The sequence below is a fragment of the Rhineura floridana genome, chromosome 7, assembly GCF_030035675.1.
Source record: "Rhineura floridana isolate rRhiFlo1 chromosome 7, rRhiFlo1.hap2, whole genome shotgun sequence".
Classification (NCBI taxonomy): Eukaryota; Metazoa; Chordata; class Lepidosauria; order Squamata; family Rhineuridae; genus Rhineura; species Rhineura floridana.
In genome coordinates, this window is record NC_084486.1 from 110074979 (window position 1) to 110095696 (window position 20718).

The 20718-nt window shown below is 40.6% G+C and overlaps 1 protein-coding gene and 1 pseudogene across 2 annotated transcripts in view; both read right to left on the minus strand.

The window, feature by feature from the left end:
* The window catches only part of IRS1 (insulin receptor substrate 1), a 78949-nt gene that overhangs the window by 48985 nt on the left and 9246 nt on the right, over positions 1–20718 (minus strand). The window contains exon 2 of one of the 2 annotated variants that reach the window (XR_009764071.1): positions 1656–1823. The exons of the other annotated variant lie outside the window; for it this stretch is intronic. The gene's annotated coding sequence lies outside the window, so the exon portion shown is untranslated. The remainder of the gene's footprint in view (positions 1–1655; positions 1824–20718) is intronic. 2 annotated transcript variants of the gene reach the window in all.
* LOC133389745 (5S ribosomal RNA) lies at positions 8129–8247 on the minus strand (annotated as a pseudogene).

Sequence of the window (20718 nt, forward strand, 5' to 3'; positions counted from 1 at the left end):
GTGTCCCAAAGGCCAGATAGAGATAGAAATACCAGGAGGGCCACATGAGGCCCCCAGGCCTGAGGTTCCCTATCCTTGCATTAGACATTTACTGGCTCAGAAATCAAAATGCACCCTAAGGCAGCTTCTCTCCTGTTTACGAAACATGAAATAAAGGAGCAGGAAGCAGTGGAAAGTTAAGTATTCTTATCAGAATACATCACAACATTTTCCCATCATCCATATGACCCCACAATTCAGGACACAGTGTTCTTTGCCTTAAGGCTTCATAACCAATATGATTCTACACCAAACATACATACTCGGCCTAAAATTGCTAATACTTAGCTCCAATATTAAGATTCGTATAAGAGAAGAATCTTATCTGAACGGTATAATGTAAGACATAGGATTTATTCCACAAGAGGGTCTAAGAGCCCTATCCTGTTGCACTTCATACTGAAAAGTTAGCTTCTTCCTGCTCTTAAACCAAGAATCTTAAATCTTCCTGCTCTTAAGTCAGGGAAGCCTAGCTAACAATACATATGTCTGAAATGAAACAAACAGGTCAGGTAAGCCTTCATTCAGAGATGCCTACCTTGCCTTTTTTCTTTTATCTATGTAGCATCTTGCTATAGCAATCTAAAGCTTTGAGCACAGTTCTCCTCTCCATACACTCAAGGAGGCAAGCAAGGGGTAGCCACCGCTACCATCCTGTGCTTGGTCTCTCTCTCTCTCTCTCTCTCTCTCTCTCTGCCATCCTCCCCTACACTCGAGCAGATGCATCTGCAGTAACAGTACTTCCAAGGCACCCAAAGCACTGTTTACTGCAGAGGTGTCTGCGCCACCTGGCAAGGAGTGCCATGCCATGAGACAGCTGCCTGCAGCAGCTGCAATTCAGTATAAAGGAGCCACATTCTGACTATGTGAGAGTGTGCACCACCCACCCACCCACCCAAAAAGACTTTGTTGAAAGGACCTTCTTTCCTGGAGGATGTGTTGATGTATCACTGTTTAAGTAAAATACCAACTCACGTTCCTGGAGAGGCTATAGAACTCTTAGTTAGCATATAGATATAGATGCTTCCCCTTTGCTTCCTCTTCCCAAAGCCATGCTTCTGTTCATTTTCCAAAGTATTCCTTGCCAAGAATTCTCTATTTGATAGGGCATAGGTTGGGTTGGAAGCCTGAATATGACAATAGTTCCTTTTATGCTACTTAAGTATTTCCCCCCTCATGTTTCTTCTGCCCTGTCTTTGAAAATAATTTGTGATTACCCCTAACCTCTCCCCTCCCAAGTTCTCTGAGAATTCCAGAGAGCTTGGGGACAAGAGTCATAAAGGGGGTACTCTGCAACTCAAGCATCCACCCTCAAAAGCCTCAACTGGAAGGAAAGTGCTTCTGAAATACACTGCTGCCTTCTCTTCTTCCCTGGCCTTTTTTCTTTCTTTCCTTTTTTCTTTCTTCCTTTAGCCAAAGAAGGGAGTGGCTGCAGGGAATTTGCTTCCACCCCCTCCCTGGCTGAGTGAACACTCAACTCCACCTGCCAGTTGCCCTGGGACTGCAGAAACATCAGGAAAAGGACACTCTGGCCCCGTGCACTGGCCAAAAGGAACACGAGGCTCCAGCTACTACTCAAACAGAAACATCACAAGGGAAGACCAGCCTGGTCTGACCTGGATAGAAATGCCTGCTTGTAGTTCACCACTTTATTCACATCTTGAAGCACTCCGCTTCCCTTCCCTTGTGCATCTTGCCTTTTTAGTCTGTAAACCTGATGGTAGAGCCTCCTTCTCTCAATCACTCTTTTATTGATGTGACACACTTTGGGAGACAATCACTGTCTGTAAAGAGGGATAAAATACAGTAAATAAACAAATAAATTGTTAATTCGTAACACCGTCAAGCAGCAAATCATTCACTGTAGACATACAGGACTTGGAAGTCCTTTGAAATTGTAGGATGGACCATCTAAATTTTCCTCAGGGCGAGGCGTAATAAGCCCCAACTGTTTTCACCAAAGAGGGAAATTCCACATACAGACACAAAACCCAAAGGGTATGTAATAATAATAAACAAGCAGAAACTTTCCAAATAGTTTGACACCAGGTAGCTTTTCCAGGTTTACTTTTCATATACATATATTTAAAGAAAAAAAGATAAAAACTCCTATTAAATAGTGAAAGATTTGCATTCACTCTTGATGGTGCTAGGAACCAAAGTTCCAACGAAAAACAAACAACTACAGCAAGGCAGATTACAGGTTAATGAGCTAAGCAAAGAAACAAGTATGCATGAGCCAGAGGTAAATATCTTGGCGTGGATGGATTGGATTATCAATGATTTCTGGACATCATCCTTTAAGGTCTAGGAAACATAAGCTGCTGCCTTATACCAAGTCAAACCATTGGTCCATCAAGCTCAGTAACTGTCTACACAGATTGGCAGTGGTTCTGGGTTTTGGCAAAGGGATTTTTCCAGCCCTGATTCACTAGAAAAGACAATAATGCTGGGGTAAAAAGTAGAAAAAGAGGAAGGCCAAACAACAGAGGGACTGATTTCATAAAGGAAGCCACAGACCTGAACTTACAAGATCTGAACAGGGTGGTTTATAACAGATGCTATTGGATTCATAGGGTCGCCATAAGTCATAATCGACTTGAAGGCACTTAACAACAACAACCTGAAGATGCCAAGGACTGGACCTGGGACCTTCTATATACAAAATATGTGCTCACCCACCAAGCTACAATCCTTCCCCATAGATTTCTGCCTATGGGAGTCAGGATCAAGCAGTCCAGAATGAGTTCAGAGAGCAATAGGAATGGAAACGACTGCAGAGTATGGACTTTCTTTTTGGACTGCATGGTTGAAGCAATTATACTTTTGCCACTTGTGCATATTTTCCCTTCCCTGGGTCAGCTCCAGTTTACAATATGGGAATGTTCCCAAGGATAAAACCAGGGATTGTTTTTTATTACCAGAGCGAAATACTATTAAAGAAGAGCACCTCTGAGGGTATGCAAAGTGCATTTTTCACCACAGATCAACTATACCTAGCCCACACATCTGGCATTAGTATGGACTGTCTTTCAAGCAGAGGGTGCAATTGCAGTCATCTGAGCCTCAGCATTGCACATTCTGGAAATTGTTACAATGGTTTTGGATTTGACTCCTACTTCTTGTGAGAAATTCAAATAAGTAAGGAATGAAAATGAGCAAGAGAACATAAACTGTGAATTCTTTACTTTGATAGCTAAGTACCTTCTGATGATTCTGTCTCCTGGAATATCACCTTTTCCTATAAATATACCAAAAAAACTACAGCAATTAAGTGGTTACAGTATATAAGCAAGCACAGTGGAAAAACACATCCATATGTTGTTTTCCTAATTAGGTGGCAGCCCCTCTATCATACACCTTTTCCACAAAGAAAGGGGGTTGAAGCTGGAAGAAGACATCTCTTGCAACAATAACCATGATTTCTTTCCCTACTTCCCACATTTCCCCACTTCTAAATATGTAATTTCTTGAGTTTCTCAAGCAATAACCTTCAGCAGAACAAGTAGTTTATTTATTTACACTTCACAGCACAAGTAACAGAAATGAATTCAAAACACTGGATTTTGAATGTGTAAGAGATGCTCTATACATGCTTTTTTTTGTAAAGGACTGACTCTTCATAAGTTACAAATCACACTCATGCATACATACATGTCAGTTTAGTTTAATAGGAGCCATATGGATTAGAACATTTTCTTCAACAGTTTCCTTTGCAGTTAAAATGAATCTGTGATGCTAAAACGACCAACATTCAGTACACAAAGTGAGTGTCATACAGAAACTGAGAACTTGGGCAGAGTGTCTCACAACTGTAGAGAATGAATTCCCATACATCTATGTCTAGCTGTCCACTTTCTCCTTCTGAACTGCTTTGCTGGTGTGAGCAAGAGACAGAACAGAATGCTGAGAGGAAGGTTATAGGTGAACCTCTTATGTGTTCCTCCTCCTTAGAAACAGCCAAGGCAGAAAGCAGCCTTCAGTGCCTTTGTGATATCACCAGCCAAGGTCATCCCTCTCCTCACATCGATTTGCACACACCATCCTACAGTACTATAGGGCAGAAAAGGCCTGGGGGTGAGTTATGACAGGTGCTAAGGACCTGAGGGAACAAGATAGTGCAATGTTATCTAGGAGAAGAAAGTGCAGAAAGGGTGAAGGAAAGGAGAAAGGCTTCTTTCCTTTGAACCGGAGAGATTACTGCAAAACTGCCAGAACAATCTCTGCCCACCTCTGAAGCTCCAAGATTAAGGAGAACAGGGCTCCCCATAGACTTCAGGATGGACTGTGACAGAGTAGGACTAAGGGAAAAATGGAAGTGAGTTGGGGGCTTGAAATAAAGGGTCAGAAGAAGAGTTAAGGGAGCTGGAGGAAGGGGGTATGGAAAAGCAGAGCATCTAAGGCATGAGGCATGGAGGAAGCAAGTGCCAAGGGAATCTTGGCTACAACAGGTTTAGAACCTAGGAAAGGAGCCAGTAAACAGGGGACAAAGACAATAAAGGTAAGCCAAAGGCTGCTGGGACCAGGAAAGGGAAGATGGGTCAGGCACTCACCTATAGCCCATCTTTATGGCTATGTTTTTATATATATTCACTTTCATTTAGTGGGCATCACACTAGTATACAATAAAATTGTTCCAGCTGTAAAAAAAACTTGTGTCCTCAACATAACATTTCTTAGTTTCTCCTGGCAAAAATCGGAACCTATGATTCTCACAGTTCTGGGCATGCATATTCTCTAAACACTGCATTTTTGTTGAAAAACTGACCCCCCAAAATGCTATCAACAATTCCCAATGGGTTCATTATTCAATAGAACTTAGGCTGCAATCTTATGCACGTTTGCCTGAAAGTACATCCCATTGAACTCCATGAAACTTGCTCCCAAATAGACATGTTTAGGATTGCACTGTTAGTCAGATAAATCAGTAATTCTATATGCATTAGCACTTTTCGCAAGTTCTCATAAGAATAAAAGAAATAAAGGTACAAACTGATCTTAAGGATTGAGTCCCATCTAGTCTTACTTATAATGAAATACTGCAGATTTGTAGAAGCTTAAGAAATGTAGTTCTATTAATACAAGGGGCATTCAATATTCTAAGATAAGCTTAGCATATATACTCTTGTTGTTATATAGGTCTGTCAGTAACACCACCTGTTATACCTACTAAAATGTGGAATCTGCATCCTCGTGCCACCTGAGGAGAAATGGCTCCATTTGGTGGAGCAAAATGGCTGAACATGCAAAGACTGTTTTGGTCCTGTGTTTCTAATTTCTGTTTTCCACAGTACTGCTAATAATAAACTACCAGATGGCGATTGAAAGGAAGAGTGTGCTATGTGACCTTCACTTGCTAAGGCAGAATGAACTTAAGGGAATCCTGTTATAGAGTGACACAGAGATTAGAAAGTGCCAAAATATTTGACACTGCCAGAGTCACATAAGGTAGAAGAAAACCAGTGCTCAACCTGGATAAATTTGCTCCACTGAATTAGTTTCCTCCCATTAAAAAAGAAAGTATATAAAATATTAACAAAATCTATGTGTGTGTTCACAATCAAAACAAATGGTCACAAGACTGTCTGCCATTTCTAATCTTTATTTCACTGTTCTTAGTAGGGCCCCATTTGCAACAGGTTTTCTACAGCAATTGGAGATCCACTTTGATGCCCTTAAAATTAATGGTGCCATACTCTGCCAGCTGATTCCAATGATAACCTCTAATATAACTGTTGCAATTCTCTAAACACTTACTCTGCTATAGTTTTATTTAAAGAATGGCATAAAGTAATTTGAAGCTTACAAGTAATTTGATGACTAGAATCCAATTCTCAGGAAGTGCCAATCTTCTTGAAATGACAAATAACACTCCAGTGCCTATCCACTGCCATTCTGCTCCTACTGCAGTGTTATGGCAGGTGCATCTCTCTGTTCTACCCAAAGAAGGAGCAAACGGCACTTGGGAGATTAAAAGCAAGGGGAGGCCAAGCCACTATCCCCAAATAATTGTTTGCCAGGCTGCTGTAAATAAATGGTTTGCTTTCTAGTTTAGAAGGTATTGTATTTCACTTTACACTCTTAGCATATTATACAAGATACACTTACACAATCAATTGCCCTAGGTTAATTCATTAATTTACTGCATTTATATAGCCAACCCATAAGAAGAGTTCCCTGGGCAGCTCACAAAGTAAAGCAGTGGGGAAAAAGACACACACTTCAAAATAATAAATTATAACAAATTAATTAAAAAACTAAAACACAATTAGAACTCAATTTAAAACTGAGAGGCACAGACTGTAAAACATTTAAAGGATTTTTTAAAAAATAAAAATAAAGCCCAGGCAAACAGAAAAGCCTTTTCTTATGAAGTCCATTTCAGATGTGCTCACATGAAATGAGAGTCAACAATCCCAAGCAGGAACTCTTGTGTCTTGATGCCCATGTTCTATCTCCTGTACCAGAGACAGTATACCATTGAATACCAGTTGCTCAGAATCACAAGTAGGGAGAATGCTTCCTAAAGATATCTGGTTGGCCACCATGAGAACAGGAGACTGGACTAGGTGGGACTTTAGCCTTATCCGGCAGCGCTCCCCTCACTTATTATTTATTATTTTATTTATATCCCGCCCTTCCTCCCAGCAGGAGGACTTCTACCCTAAGATAAGGGGTCATGCAAACAGCAGCAGCAACAAGATGTTGCTTGTTCTTAACCTGTAGTCAAGGGAGTTTGCATTCCCAAAAAGAAGCACAGTGACCTGTGAATAACCAAAGAAAGTCACTAAGGGGGTAATAGGTACGGCTGAAGCACCATGGAATTCCTGTCACAGAGAAAGGAGATGCTACTTCAGAATATCAGCCTCAGAATCTTGATTGTGCAAATATGCCTCAAGGTACATATAAACCCAACTGTGCAATGTGGTCCCAAAACGCACTTTGAAGGGGAACCACTTTTTAAGGTGATCTGTGCCCATGACAGACTTTGTGACAACATAGCAATGCAGAGATCACTGTATGAAATAATGTTTTTAACTGTACCTGTTTTTAGAATGCTTTTTGTTTTGTTGATGTGTTTGCCACCCTGGGCTCCTTCGGGAGGAAGGGTGGCATAGAAATTCAATTAATAATAAATAAATATGAAACAAAAGAAGCATTAAAATTATAAATAAAAATCATACAGCATCTAGTACAGCACATAACAATTGCTACAAGAGGCAGAAAAATAATTAAGTGGTCCACCAAGACCTTCAGCACCTTTCAGGTGGAGGTCCATGGGGGGGGGAACCATTTGGGAACCACTGGATCAATCCACAGCAACAGCCTAGAATCCTGGAAGGTTTCAGTGGGTGATCTTAGGCCAGTCATCATCTCTTAGCCTAATCTATCTCACAGGGTTGTTGTGAGGATAAAATGGGGAAGGGAAGGGCCATACATGCTACCTTCAGATCCTTGGAGGAAAAGGGGGCTATAAACGTAATAATAAATAAACATTCACACACACACCAGCTACTGGACTTCATTGCAGCCGAGGTGTGCAGCTGTTGGCCTTGTAAAACCCTTCTAAAAGTTTCAAAGATAATAAACATCCTAAAGAACCACTTTAGGAGATACGTAAGCAAGTCCAAGGTAGGGGGCAAATACCAATTCTATAATAGGAAACTAACTATTTAGTATTTGATCCATTCTTATATGAAATGTACACCACTGCCACCAATACATTCATACTTTGGTCCTTAAAACATAAATGCAATTGCTGTGACCTGAATCAGTGAGAAGCAATTAACGTCACAAGAGCTCTTCAAAAGAATAAAACTTGATGAGCTACCTTCGTAAATAAAACAGTACACTACTACATCAAAACAAGCTGAGGCCCTGTCAATCTTCAAGAGCATAATTTTTTAAAACATATGAACATCTAACAGCATTAGTATAATTAGACACTTGGTCACAGACTAAGTATTGTTCTTGTTATATGCCTTCAAGTTGACCACGACTTATGGCGACCCTATGAATCCTCTGGATGTATTCATAGCGTTTTCATGGTAAGAGGTATTCAGAGGTGGTCTACCATTGCCTTCCTCTAAGCCTATGGCACCTGGTATTCCCAGGCGGTCTCTCATCCAAGTACTAACCAGGCCTGACCCTGTTTAGGTTCCGAGATCAGACAAGATCAGGCTTGTTCAGGGTAGTATGGCCGTAGGCGACTAAGTATTAGTATTATATTATTGATATGGCTAATTAAAATTTAACCACGGCTTAGTATTAATTTCAAGTTTGATAACAGATACCAGGAATCATCCTGAGACTTGCTACAATGTGCAGAAATGAAGGCACAGCTTAAACCATGTTTAAGCGAAGGTCCCAACTCCATCAGCATTATAAAGTGGTTCTAGATACCATACAAATACCTGATAACTAGCAGAGTCAGAACATATGGGCAGGTTGATAGCAGAACCAAGTGGTGGGCAGTTTTCTTGCTACTTCTGCCCAGTCGACTCCATTTAGCACAAATAGTCACAACTCCCCACTTGTTTTGTTACATACATGTTACTAGATTTTAATGATAGCACTAACATGGGTTTGGAATATTCCACCGATTACGCATGCATTGCTCAGTCTTCTCATATATTAGAACAGCTGTCTTCAACCTTGTCAGACCCAGACTCACCTTTAGCAGAAACACTGGGAAGGGGGCTCTTAGTTTTTTTACCCTAGTGATAGTGCTGTTGTTACGTCCCATCTTAGATCAAAGCCATAGTCCCATAATGGATCTTGGCCTATAGCTGAACACCAATGCTTCCGAGTTTGGTAGTGCACTATCTTTGTTTCTGAACAAAATGGTATGCCATTCCTACTACCTCTCTCTGCTTAGCATTAAACTGGATGTTAAAACAGAGGAGCAGGCTTGGCATAGGATAAATAAAATATGGGGCAATTCAACAGGGCAATTACCAATGGCAGAAAAGTAGCTCAGTTCAGCAATAATGCATTGGAGCAATGGTCATATACCACCCTCAGTAGCCATCATTGAAGATACTGGCAGGAAACTGATTTGTGTGATCTTCATTCTGTAGCCTTAGTTCTAAATGTCTCCCTTACCCCTACCAACCCCATAAAATATTTTTTAAGAAGACAGACTAAAGTTGGTTTACAATGTCATATCACAATTTGCACTTCCTTCACATTCTTTTCTATATCTCCATTCAATGAAGCCACTTCAGGGAGCTCTTTTTTGCTATTGCTTCAGAGTGCTTGATAACAACAAAGACTCTATCCAAGATCTTGTTCAACAAAGACATGTATGAAACAAGCTTTGAATAGATGGTAACATTCCTCTTGTGAGTTTCAAGCCCTGAGGCAAAAAGCACCATCCAACCATTCATTCATCCATCTTGAGAAACATTCTTTATCTAGTTCAAAGGCCTGAGAAACCACATACCCCAGCTACATGCCTACACACCTTTCCCTCTGCAGAAACTTGCAAGACAAAGAAGTTGAAGAAAATATTAGAGTGTTTAAAGATTGTTAATTAGGTAAAATTACCGCCAGAACTTTTGATTTAGATAAACTATGCTAATTTAATTCACAGGACTACAACATTTCATCTTCCATGCATTTATAAAACCACAACATATTATAGCATGGAATGATCCCAGGCCAAAGCTCTGCAGGTGATCCAGTGTATACATGGCGCTCCTGGGGAGTTCAGCCTTCCCTGTTTACTGCAGGCAAAACATACATGCAAAGCTCTTCCAAAAAGCATAATGAATGAAGAAGTGTTTATGTACATGCACACTGAAACCTCTGGATTATGCTAATGGGCTTCAGTTGTATATATCTGAGGTGTACATACCTTTACAATTTATATTTTGTAAAATGTGGTGCCTGCAGGTGCAACTGTTTTGCTAAGTTGCATTCTTACCCATCCCATTACCCACCCCAGCAGCTACGCCAGCTATTCCAACTACCTTGATATGCTGGCATTTTAATTCTGTTTCCCAAAAGAGGGGGGGTTGTAATGTAAAATGTAGGTTTTTCACTATTAGGGCCTAGCCCTATCTCACTAGAAACCCAGTCACTGTTCTGCCATTCCAGTGTGTCTCCACCTCTGTCTTCTAAAAACAGGGGCACACGACACTAGCCAAACCTTGCCCTTTTTTACTGTAAAACCTGGCGGGAGCAGATTGAGTGTTTTTGGTTTTTTTAAAAAAAATACAGCTTCAATTTTGCAACTGATCAGCAGATCAACCCATTCCCCCTTCAGATGTGGCTAATGGAAATGCTTTGCTCTGGCAACTAGTGTGTTCACAGCCTTAGATGGTCCCCATTAGCACTGTACAACAGCAGGATTTGCCGCTGTTCTGCTGAAACCTGTGTCCTTGTCTAAAGAAACGGCATCACTTTTTTAATTGTTCTGGCTCTGGTTCAACACCATATGCAGGGGATCCTCTTCAGAAAGCTGAATTCCCACTGATCAGATGTTTGATAGACACAGCTAATTGGTGGGATTTGACCTGTTTTTTAAACGGCTCTCCTCATGCAGTTCTAGGTGCTTGATCGAGATGGCATCTGCAAACATCAGAACAGTGTATGCACACATTTATTACCAAACTATTATTATTATCATCATCAATTATCCGCCCTTCACCCAAAGGTTCCAGTGCAGATTATAGCCATTTTAAAATATGGCTTTAAAAACAGCCTAAAATCCCAAAATAGGGGGGGTCTTAAAAATACATGTCTCAGGTGTCCAAAGCATAGTAAAGACGTTCAGCATTCGCCTAAAACTATATAGCAAAGTTGGCACGTTGGCGGCGATGGACTTCCACAACTTAAGTGGCCACCACAGAGAATGCCCTCTCCTGGGCCACCACCACCCAGAGCTTCCAAGGGTTGTGGAACTACCAAAAGGACTCCCTCTGCTGATCTTAACACCCAAGAGGATCTGCAGAGAAGGAGACAGTCTTTCCGATATTTGGGACATAAATCGTTTAGGGCTTTAAACAGTAACACGAGCTCCTTGAATTGGGCCCAGAAATGAACTGGCAACCAATATAGCTGTTTTAAAACTGAGGTTATATGAGATCTAAAGGGAACCCAGACAGTAATCTTGCTGATGCATTTTGCACCAGTTGAAGTTTCTGAGCCCCACATAGAGCACATTGCAATAATCCAACCTGGAAGTTACCAGAACATGGACTACTAGTGGCCCATCTAGTCCAACATTCTGTTCTCACAGTGGCCAACCAGATGCCCATGGGAAGCCCAGAAGCAGGACTTGAGTGCAAGAACACTCTCTCCTCCTGTGGTTTCCAGCAACGGGTATTTGGAAGTATACCGCCTCCAACAATGGAGGAAGGGCATAACCATAATGGCTAGTAGCCACCGATAGCCTTATACTCCATAAATGTGTCTAACCCTCTTTTAAAGTCATCCAAATTGGTGTCCATCACTACCTCTTGTGGGAGCAAATTCTATAGTTTTAACTGTGTGCTGTGTGAAGAAATACTTTCTTCTGTCTGTCCTGAATCTTCCAACATTCAGCTTCATTGGATGTCCACTAATTCAAGCATTATGAGGGAGAAAAACTCTTCTCTATCCACTTTCTCCATGCCATTCATAATTTTATACACTTACTTGCCTTTTCTCTAAGCTAAAAATCCCCAAATCCTGCAACCTTTCCTCATACGAGAGTTGTTCCATTCTCTTCATCATTTTGGTTGTCCTTTTCTGAACCGTTTCCAACTCGACAATATCCTTTTTGAGGTGAGGCGACCAGAACTGCACATAGTATTCCAAATGCGGCCACACCATAGATTTGTATAATGGTATTATGATATCAGCAATTTTATTTTCAATACCTTTCTCATGATCCTAGCACAGAATTTGCCTTTTTCACAGCTGCCGCACACTGGGTCAACATTTTCATTGAGCTACCCTCTCCAACTCCAAGGTTTCATCCCTGGCCAGTCACTGCCAATTCAGACCCCATGACCATATGTGAATTAAGATTTTTGGCCCCAACTTGCATGACTTTACACTTGCTCACATTAAATTGCATTTACCATTTTACCACCCATTTACTCAGATTGGAGGTCCTGTTGGAGCTCTTCGCAATCCAATTTTGTTTTAACAACCCTGAACAATTTAGTATCATTAGCAAACTTGGCCACCTCACTGCTCACCCATAATTCTAAATCATTTATGAACAAGTTAAAAAGCACAGGTCCCAATATCGCTTATTTGGGGACTCTACTTTCTACAGCCTTTCAGTAGGAGAACTTCCCATTTTTTCCTACTCTTTGCTTCCTGTTTCCTAACCAGTTCCTAATCTACAGGAGGACCTCTCCTCTTATTCCACAACTGGAGTCTTTGGCAAGGCACCTTGTCGAAAGCTTTTTGAAAGTCCAAGTACAATATGTCAGCCGGATCACTTCTATCTATGCACTTGCTGACACTCTCAAAGAACTCTAATAGATTAGTAAAACAGCACTTACCCTTGCAGAAGCCATGCTGGCTCTGTGTTAGCAAGGCTTCTTCTATATACTTGGTTATTTTATCTTTAATACCTTCCACCAGGTTTCCTAGGGCAGCCGTTAAACTAACCAGCCTGTAATTTCCAGGATTCTCCCTGGATCCCTTTTTAAGGATTCGTGTTACATTGGCCACTTTCTAGTCCTCAGGTATGTAGGTGGATCTGAGGGACAAGTTATATATTTTTGTTAGATGATCAGGAATTTCACATTTGAGCTTTTTGAGAACTCTCGGGTGGATTCCATCCAGACCCAGCAATTTGTCAGTTTTTGTTTTGTCTATCAAAATTAGAACTACTAATAAAATAAATATTAATAGTATCAGGAATAGCAGAAGTAGCAAATCTGAAGGGGGAAGGGAAACAATAGCAGCTTTTTTCATGTTTTACAACAGCCAAAAGGAAAAGGGAGCAGTAAGTTACCTATCAGTTGAAGATGGGGTGGGTGGGGGTGTTTAATGTAGATTTAAGTTAAACATTAACAAGACTTCCACATTTTCAAGTAGCAGGATCTCTCTTTTCCAAATTGTAGAGCAATACTGAAACAGCTTCTTTGTTGTTCATCATTCTCTGCACTGACAATTTAGTAGAGCCACCCAAAAATGTTGCCAGGGAAGGGAAACCTACAGTTTTTTTATGTCCTTTTTATACTCCTTTAACATAGATGAACCTTAATGTGGAAGGGCCACTGTCCAAACTGTAGTTCATGGTCAACTGCTACAGCAAACACAAACTACGTGCCTTTCATCCACCTCAATTTTCATTTCATGCAAACCTGATGAGGCTCTAACCACTTAGCAATGCATATATTGATAAGGAACTCGCTTGTAAACATACTGGCTTCAATCCAAAAATCCAGCTACATGAGTGATACATACTTCCACTTGTGTCAGGAAAAGGGTGTTGCAAATATTACTTTCCGTCTCCAGACACACACACGAAAGTTGCTGTGGAGGGTCCCATGAACCCTGGAGTTTGTGTTTTAGGGTGTGTACCGGATTCTTTAGATTTGGAAAGAAAGCAGCCTACACACCCATGGTCCAACAGGATCTTTGAATTCAATATTTTACTTTTTTATTCCTTACCACTGACAGATGCATTGCTTACCAGACATTTTCAACAAATATTTTCTTGTCAACTTGCTCACTTCGTTCTTCCAATTATTAAAAATCCAATTATTGAATACATCAGGTGCTAAATTAAACATATTTGGGATACTTAAAAAACAAGGTATCAATGGTAGTCTGCTACAAAATAAACTTTTCCTGTAGGGAAACCAAACATTAATGCCATTCAACAACACTTGTTAAAGCAATAAAGTCAGAAGTGCAGAGGATGCGAAACCAACCCACTCTGCAAAAAAATAGTTTAAAACTGTTGATCAAAGTAGGCACAGGAGTGTACATTCAACAAAAATATCAAGTTTAATGTCATTGAAAGGTTTCATTTCAAAGCTTGTGTTGCTTTATATTTGTTTGTGTTTACGACTATTCTACAGAAAACTAAGTAAACAAACAATTGCAAATTGGACACAATTTTGCTTGCAATAAAGTGGATGTGAAGCTCTTAATAGTCTGTGATTGCAGCCTTGACTGAGCTGAACATCTTTGCTTCTTGCTCAAACCCTTCCCCCCCAGAGAGAGAGAGAGAGAGATTGATTAATTGATTGATTTTGGAGCTGTCTGCTACTAAACAAAATAACCCTGGTTGAAGATTATCTTATTTACTTTCCTCTTCTGGAATTTGTTTATTTGTGTTATAAATTCGAGAAGCTATTTGATTCCACTTGATACACAGACCCAGAAATCTATACAGAGAATTTTTTTAAAAAAAATTATTCAGAACGTTCTAAACTGGTATCTTGTGACGTTCTTAGAAAATGATGATTTCTACTTCCTATAACTTATTCTAAAGAATATGAAGGGGAAGTCGCATCTATTAGTCCACAAAGAAAACTTGAAAGGAAACACCAAAAATAAAGGAAATAACATACCATTATATAAAAATCTCTGGTGGAGCCACATCTGGAAACAGAAATTAGACTTATGCCAGGTCAGATTATTTGTTTGTCTAGCCCAGTATTGTCTACTCTGACTGGCAACATTGCTCCAGTAGATGTATTTCACATCCCCGGCTAATTGCATGAACAGTGTCACACAGCAGCAGCTGGTGGGATGGCATGTGTAGGGCTGTGTTGCTCTCCTGGCTTCCCAACACCACAGGTCGCTGCAGCTGGCCTAGAGAGAGTGGTACGAGGTGCAGGGAACTCAGTGTGGTGCACCGTGAGGCAGAGCCAATCTGATGCTCCTGCTGACCCTTGTTCCCCGCCTCTCCCCCTCTTGGTCAGCAGCAGCAACCCATAATCTTGGGAAGCCAGGACAGCAACACAGCCCCATCCCACCAGCCACTACTGGTGTCACAAATGACTTGGCTCTCAGCATCAAGCAGCTCATATTGGACTGCATTTGGGTTGCCGCTTGCTTACAGGAGGAAAAAAGTGGACAGCATCAGAATTTACAATGCTCTATGTGGAACTACAGAGGAACCTGATAGGTAGGCATGCCTCTAATTATTATTGTTAAGTTAAATTTATATTCCACCATCCTTCCACCATAGAACTCAAGGTGGTGTATGTAAGGTTCCCATCAAGACACTGAACAGACCTGGGCCTACTTCAACAAAGCTGCTGCATTATTTACCTTCTTTTCTTCAACTCAGAAAAGACTCAGCTGCTTACCAATGAAATGGTAAAGTAATTATACCTCATGGAACAATTTAAAAAAAAATAGTACTCTGGGGTGAGGAGACATGAAGGGTATAAGGGCTGGAAGTCTCTGTTGGGTATAACAGAAAGGAACTGAGAGGTGTGCTAAACTGGCCATGGGAAATTCCCCTCCCCCAGAGCTGAACAAATTAATTCGCATGCTTGACATCCATAAAAGCAAGACATATATCCATTTAGTTTATCCCATGTAATTCCATTATCCTTTTTGGAACCCTCAGAATATTGCAAAAATATAAGAATAAGTGTTGGCAACATATGCACAAACTAGAACGATGAGGATGACGACTTTTGTTGTTCCTCTTCACATATATAACGGGAGCGGTGGGTTGTTATTTCTTAGTGTGAAAAGGGGTGTGCAGGTGAGAAGCACTGAAACCTTACCACCTAACCTTCCTACACTTCACTGGCCCAGGCACTTTTCTTCCAGCCTAGCTCTGATACCGGAAGTAAGTGGGACTAAGGGAAAAAACCAAGAAGCAACACAGCACAGGAAAGTAAGGTGGAAAGATGGGGTCATCTCTCCTCATATGCATGCCTGTTCAAAGCAAGACCACTCACCCTACTTTACTGGTGATGGGGCAAACACAATAAGAAACATACGTGGCTGCCCTCATCACACCTACTTTGGTTCAAAGGGATTCCAATCTGGAATGCAGAACAAAGGAGAAAAGAGTGACCATTTTATAACAGCAATTCACTATCGCTAAGATTTTCATGGTGATCAGTTTTATATTTTATCATTCAAATGTACTGATAATTTGCCACAGAATAAAATAATTTGCTAAATATCTTGCAGTAATTTGTTAAATATTTTAGGTAACAGGCATCCAATTTTCACCAGTCCTGAAAGTGCTTCATTTCAGTATTTTATGCCCTGCTGAACCCTTAGCTCATCTTGAAATAAGGCTGAGTATCTACAGCTAAGTGCCAAGCAGTCTGACAGCACTTGGCAGATATTTTCTGTTTGCAAATTCTGAATTGGGGGGGGGGGGAGTTAAGGCCTTATGGTGTATCAGCAAAAACAGTTCAAAATTAACCTTACTATTTGAATATGAAAGGAAAGAGTTTAAGTAGAGTCTGATCTATAATAAGACACTTGTCACAGAACCCCCAAAATAAAACTCAACACATTTCTCACTAGCTTCCAATTGCGCTGTGAAGTTCTATGAAGAAATCAGCAAACATTTCAATTATAGACGGTTAAACATGGCCTAGATATGTCAAGTGTGATCAGAGATATGCTTCAAGCCATCTTTTAGTTGATTTTTTAAAGTGCTAGACTTATTTAAATCCGTTTTAACTATTTACAGTCTGTGTTGGTGAAAATCTGTCACATTGACACATGAATCATTAATGATGTTTACTCAGGTATTCCCAACATAACTTGCATATTGTCCTCTTTGCCACTGTGGAATTTTGCAAAAGGGTTTGTAATGCATATTTTATTTTGGCATGACTGAAACCATACTCAGTTAAGCAAAGATGTATATGTGACATGGTACATGTAAGTCAGGAGAGAAAGAGTGCAATTTCAGCATTCTGGCAAACTGGGAATAGAGCCATATTTGTGAACTAGTATATTTCAATGTATTCCGTAAAATACAGTACAAAAATAATTGAAACTGGCAATTGTTCTATAAAATCTTCCATTTAAACAAATTATTTTGTACTCTACTTCTTTGGCTTACACTCTAGATAGTTCTCTGTTTGTCTTAAAAAATGTTTTTTAAATTTTTAAGTTTTAAAAATTTCCTTCCACACCGTACAATATACTGTGCAAGGAAGTCCAATAACTCATTTAAAAATAAAACATTATTTTCATTTGAAAAAGGACACACAGGTGAGAGGAGCTGAACGTTACTTCCTCCTTGCCTTACCCCCTTGTAGTCCATTGCCCCAGGCATTTTTCTCCCAGCCTAACTCAGGTACCAGAGGTCAGCTAGACAAGGAGAACAAGTGCCAGAAGCGATACAGCACAGGAAGGGAAGGCAGAGGGATCCTTTCCATTAACAGAATTGTCTGGTACAGTGGACTGTGTCACTTCAGAATGGGAAGGATGACATCCTTTAATACTCCAAGCTTTTTTAAAAAAATACTCCAAGTAAAAACCTATAACAACGTGGAGAAAAGTTCTAGCCTTGCTCATTCTACTCCATGAGTACACCACAGCTAGTTCAGGGAGCACAATGGGCCTTTGCACTCAGATGCGCATTCTAGCGTGCATCATATTGACAGTCACAACATATATGGCTGTTTAGATGCAAAGATTTCCTTAACTGGACTATGGAAATATCTACAAGTAAAAGCCTATGAACACTTGTAAACAATGGGAGAAATCCTTAACAATTGTGTGCTATTTTAAATGGTATATAATGGAATAAGATGCTAATATAAATGTAGTAAGAAATTTTCAAGTACTTAAAAAAGAATGAGACTCGCAGGATAAGGCTGGCAAAGGATTAGTTAAGGGGGAAAAACAAATCAAGTGCATATTGGTGTAAACATACTTCTTGGACTATTATATATGAGTTGCATACCTTGTGGATCTTCAACTTACTGGTGATTCACAGCCGCAAAAGCTTCTGTAGGTTTTGACTTTGGCAAAACATCCAGTTTTTTTAAAAAAAAAATTATCTACAGATAGGAGCATTAGATTTTTTTAAAAAATACTCCACCTTAACAATACACAAGATTTTAACTGGAAATTATTTATTTATTTAATTTGTATCCCGTCCTTCCTCCCAGCAGGAGCCCAGGGTGGCAAACAAAGCACTACAACACTTTAAAACATCATAAAAGCAGGTCTTAAAATACATTAAAACAAAACAGCGTTAAAAACATTTAAAAAAACAACCTTAAACAAGGGTTAAAAACATTATTAAAAAACATATTAAACAATTCTGATACAGATGCAGACTGGGATAGGTCTCAACCTAAAAGGCTTGTGGAAAGAGGAAATTAATTAACCTGGATTTAGTTTTGAATCCATATTTCAAGTAGGGCATTTAAAACCTACAGGGGGTTGGACTTGATGGCGTTATAGGCCCCTTCCAACTCCACTATTCTAGGAAAACCTCTGGCAGGACAGTCCCTAAGTTTGCATGTCAACATATATAGAAAGCTTATGTCCACATCTTCACACACACCATCTCTACATACACACGCTAAAGCAGAGCAGCTAGGGAGCGCCCCAGCAGTCTGTACCATGCTAACTCATACATGCAAACACCCTAACAATAACTATGTCATGCAATGTAAGCAACAGTTGCTGTTGGAAGTGTTAAAAGTTACATAAAACCCACATGATCACTTTGGGATGCAAGCGCTGCCTATTCTGCCCTGAGTTTCCATGTCAAAAAGCCCTACCTACCATCCGACCCAGCCTATGCAGATTCAATGATGTCATAGGAAACTGCAGGCAGGGATATAGGTTGGCGGGTGAACTCCTCAGTGCATGCCCTCCCCCAATCACAACGCTCCTTGCACAAACAAAGAGGGCAAGCTGTACGAGAGATATAAAATAATACATTAGCTCTGTATAATTTTAACACGATACATCATTTTGGGTATCCAATGATATAAAGCAAATGCGTCTCACAAATACTACAAGAAATAAATTAATGGTCACTAAGCAAATCTAACAGCCAAGTTACAACAGTAATTCTCAAAAGGGAGTTGGACTCTCACCAATGCAGTCATGAATCACATGGCTCCCAGGAGCTGTTGTTGGCACTGTTATTTCTAGTTCAGTTTTTGTATGAGCAGGCAGATCTTAAATAAAGACAATTTTTACTAGCAGGTCAGTCAAAAGTTTGAACGGGGTTTATTTTATTTGTTTTTCTACTATCATAAAATACTTTTCACTGGAAGTGAAAAAGCATGTTATCACAAAACAATTAAATTATCACTACCTTACCTTAAAAAGTGGTACCAGAACCTTGGTTTTATATGCACACAGAAATGTACCTATATAGCACAAGACAGCAGCCACATCAGATGACAGCCTAGTTCACGTCAGAGTAAGCCAAACCATGGCTTAGTGTGAATGTGTGGGCTTCAGGAGAGCAACCACTTTGTTCCTCCCTGATTGTTCTGCTGCTGCAGTGCACTGAGCTAAGCCATAATTTGGCATAGCATGCTGTCCAAACTCAGGCTTGTGGTTTAGCTCTCTCCGGACTAACTATGAGATATAACCAAGATTTGTCCTATGGCTTGCAGCTCATGGTTACTCTGGAGAAGAGCTAAACCCAAACCTAGGTTCAAATGGCATTGTAAGTCAAACCATGGTTTAGTGCAGCGCAACAGCAGAATGTCCAAAGAGAAGTAAAATGGGCAGGGTGTCCTCTCCAGGAGCCTGTGCACTCATGCTAACCCATGGTTTAGCCTAGTGTGGCATGCAAACCATGGATGTCATGTTCTTCAATCCTCCACACCAGGATTCCTGCAAACTAGGATTGCAAACCAAGATCAAACCAGGGTTTACAATTCTGGTTTGGTGGTATCACTCCAACTGCAATTTGCTGGTTTGGGCACCAGAGTAAATTGGGGTTTCATTGGAAAGCTGTACACAAGATGAAGAAGAAGGAAAAGAGCATGCACAGCTCCTTCCTAATCTTCCAAAACAAAGTTTGAAGGATCGAAGAATTTGACATCTGAACCCAACCCATGTCATAATCCTGAAGATTATATTATCAAAAAATTCTGGAAATTATACAGGTTTGTCCTCCCTCACATCCTGGTTTGTGGTGGTGGTGGCAACTACATACCATTAGGGATGGCTTGAGAGGGTGGGGAGAGAGAGAATGTGTGGGTGTGACCCATACCACTGGGATGCAAAACCGGAACGAAGGTCTCTGTTCCTTTCCTTCACTCTCTTCTTGGGTTCCTCCCTCACATAAAGCAGGAAAAGGGCTTCCCCAGTGTCACTGCGGACCTTGCATAGCAGCTACTGCTTCTTGCCCACGTTCTGGGATGGGGTCTGTGGGGAGAAGGATGTCATGAAGGAGTTCCCCTCCCCCTCCAAGGTGTACATGCAACACCCGGCAGCCAGCCCTATCCCGGAATGCTCAAGCATACAACTTCTCCACCAACAAGAGATAAGAAAAGGAGGAATGTGCAAGAGAGTTATTCCCTTTTATTCATCCCCTTCCACCCACATCTCTCTTGGCAGGGTAAGGGCGATGGTGGATTTCTGCCGCAGAAGCACACCACTGCTAGAGCACATGACAAATACAAACACACTCTCCCCACTTTTGCCCATTTTGAGGATCTTTTTCCTCAGCCCCACCTGGGGTTTTAGCAGTAGTCAGTATTTAAATCACATGTCAGTTTTTCAAGTGCCTTCAGTGGGCATCCA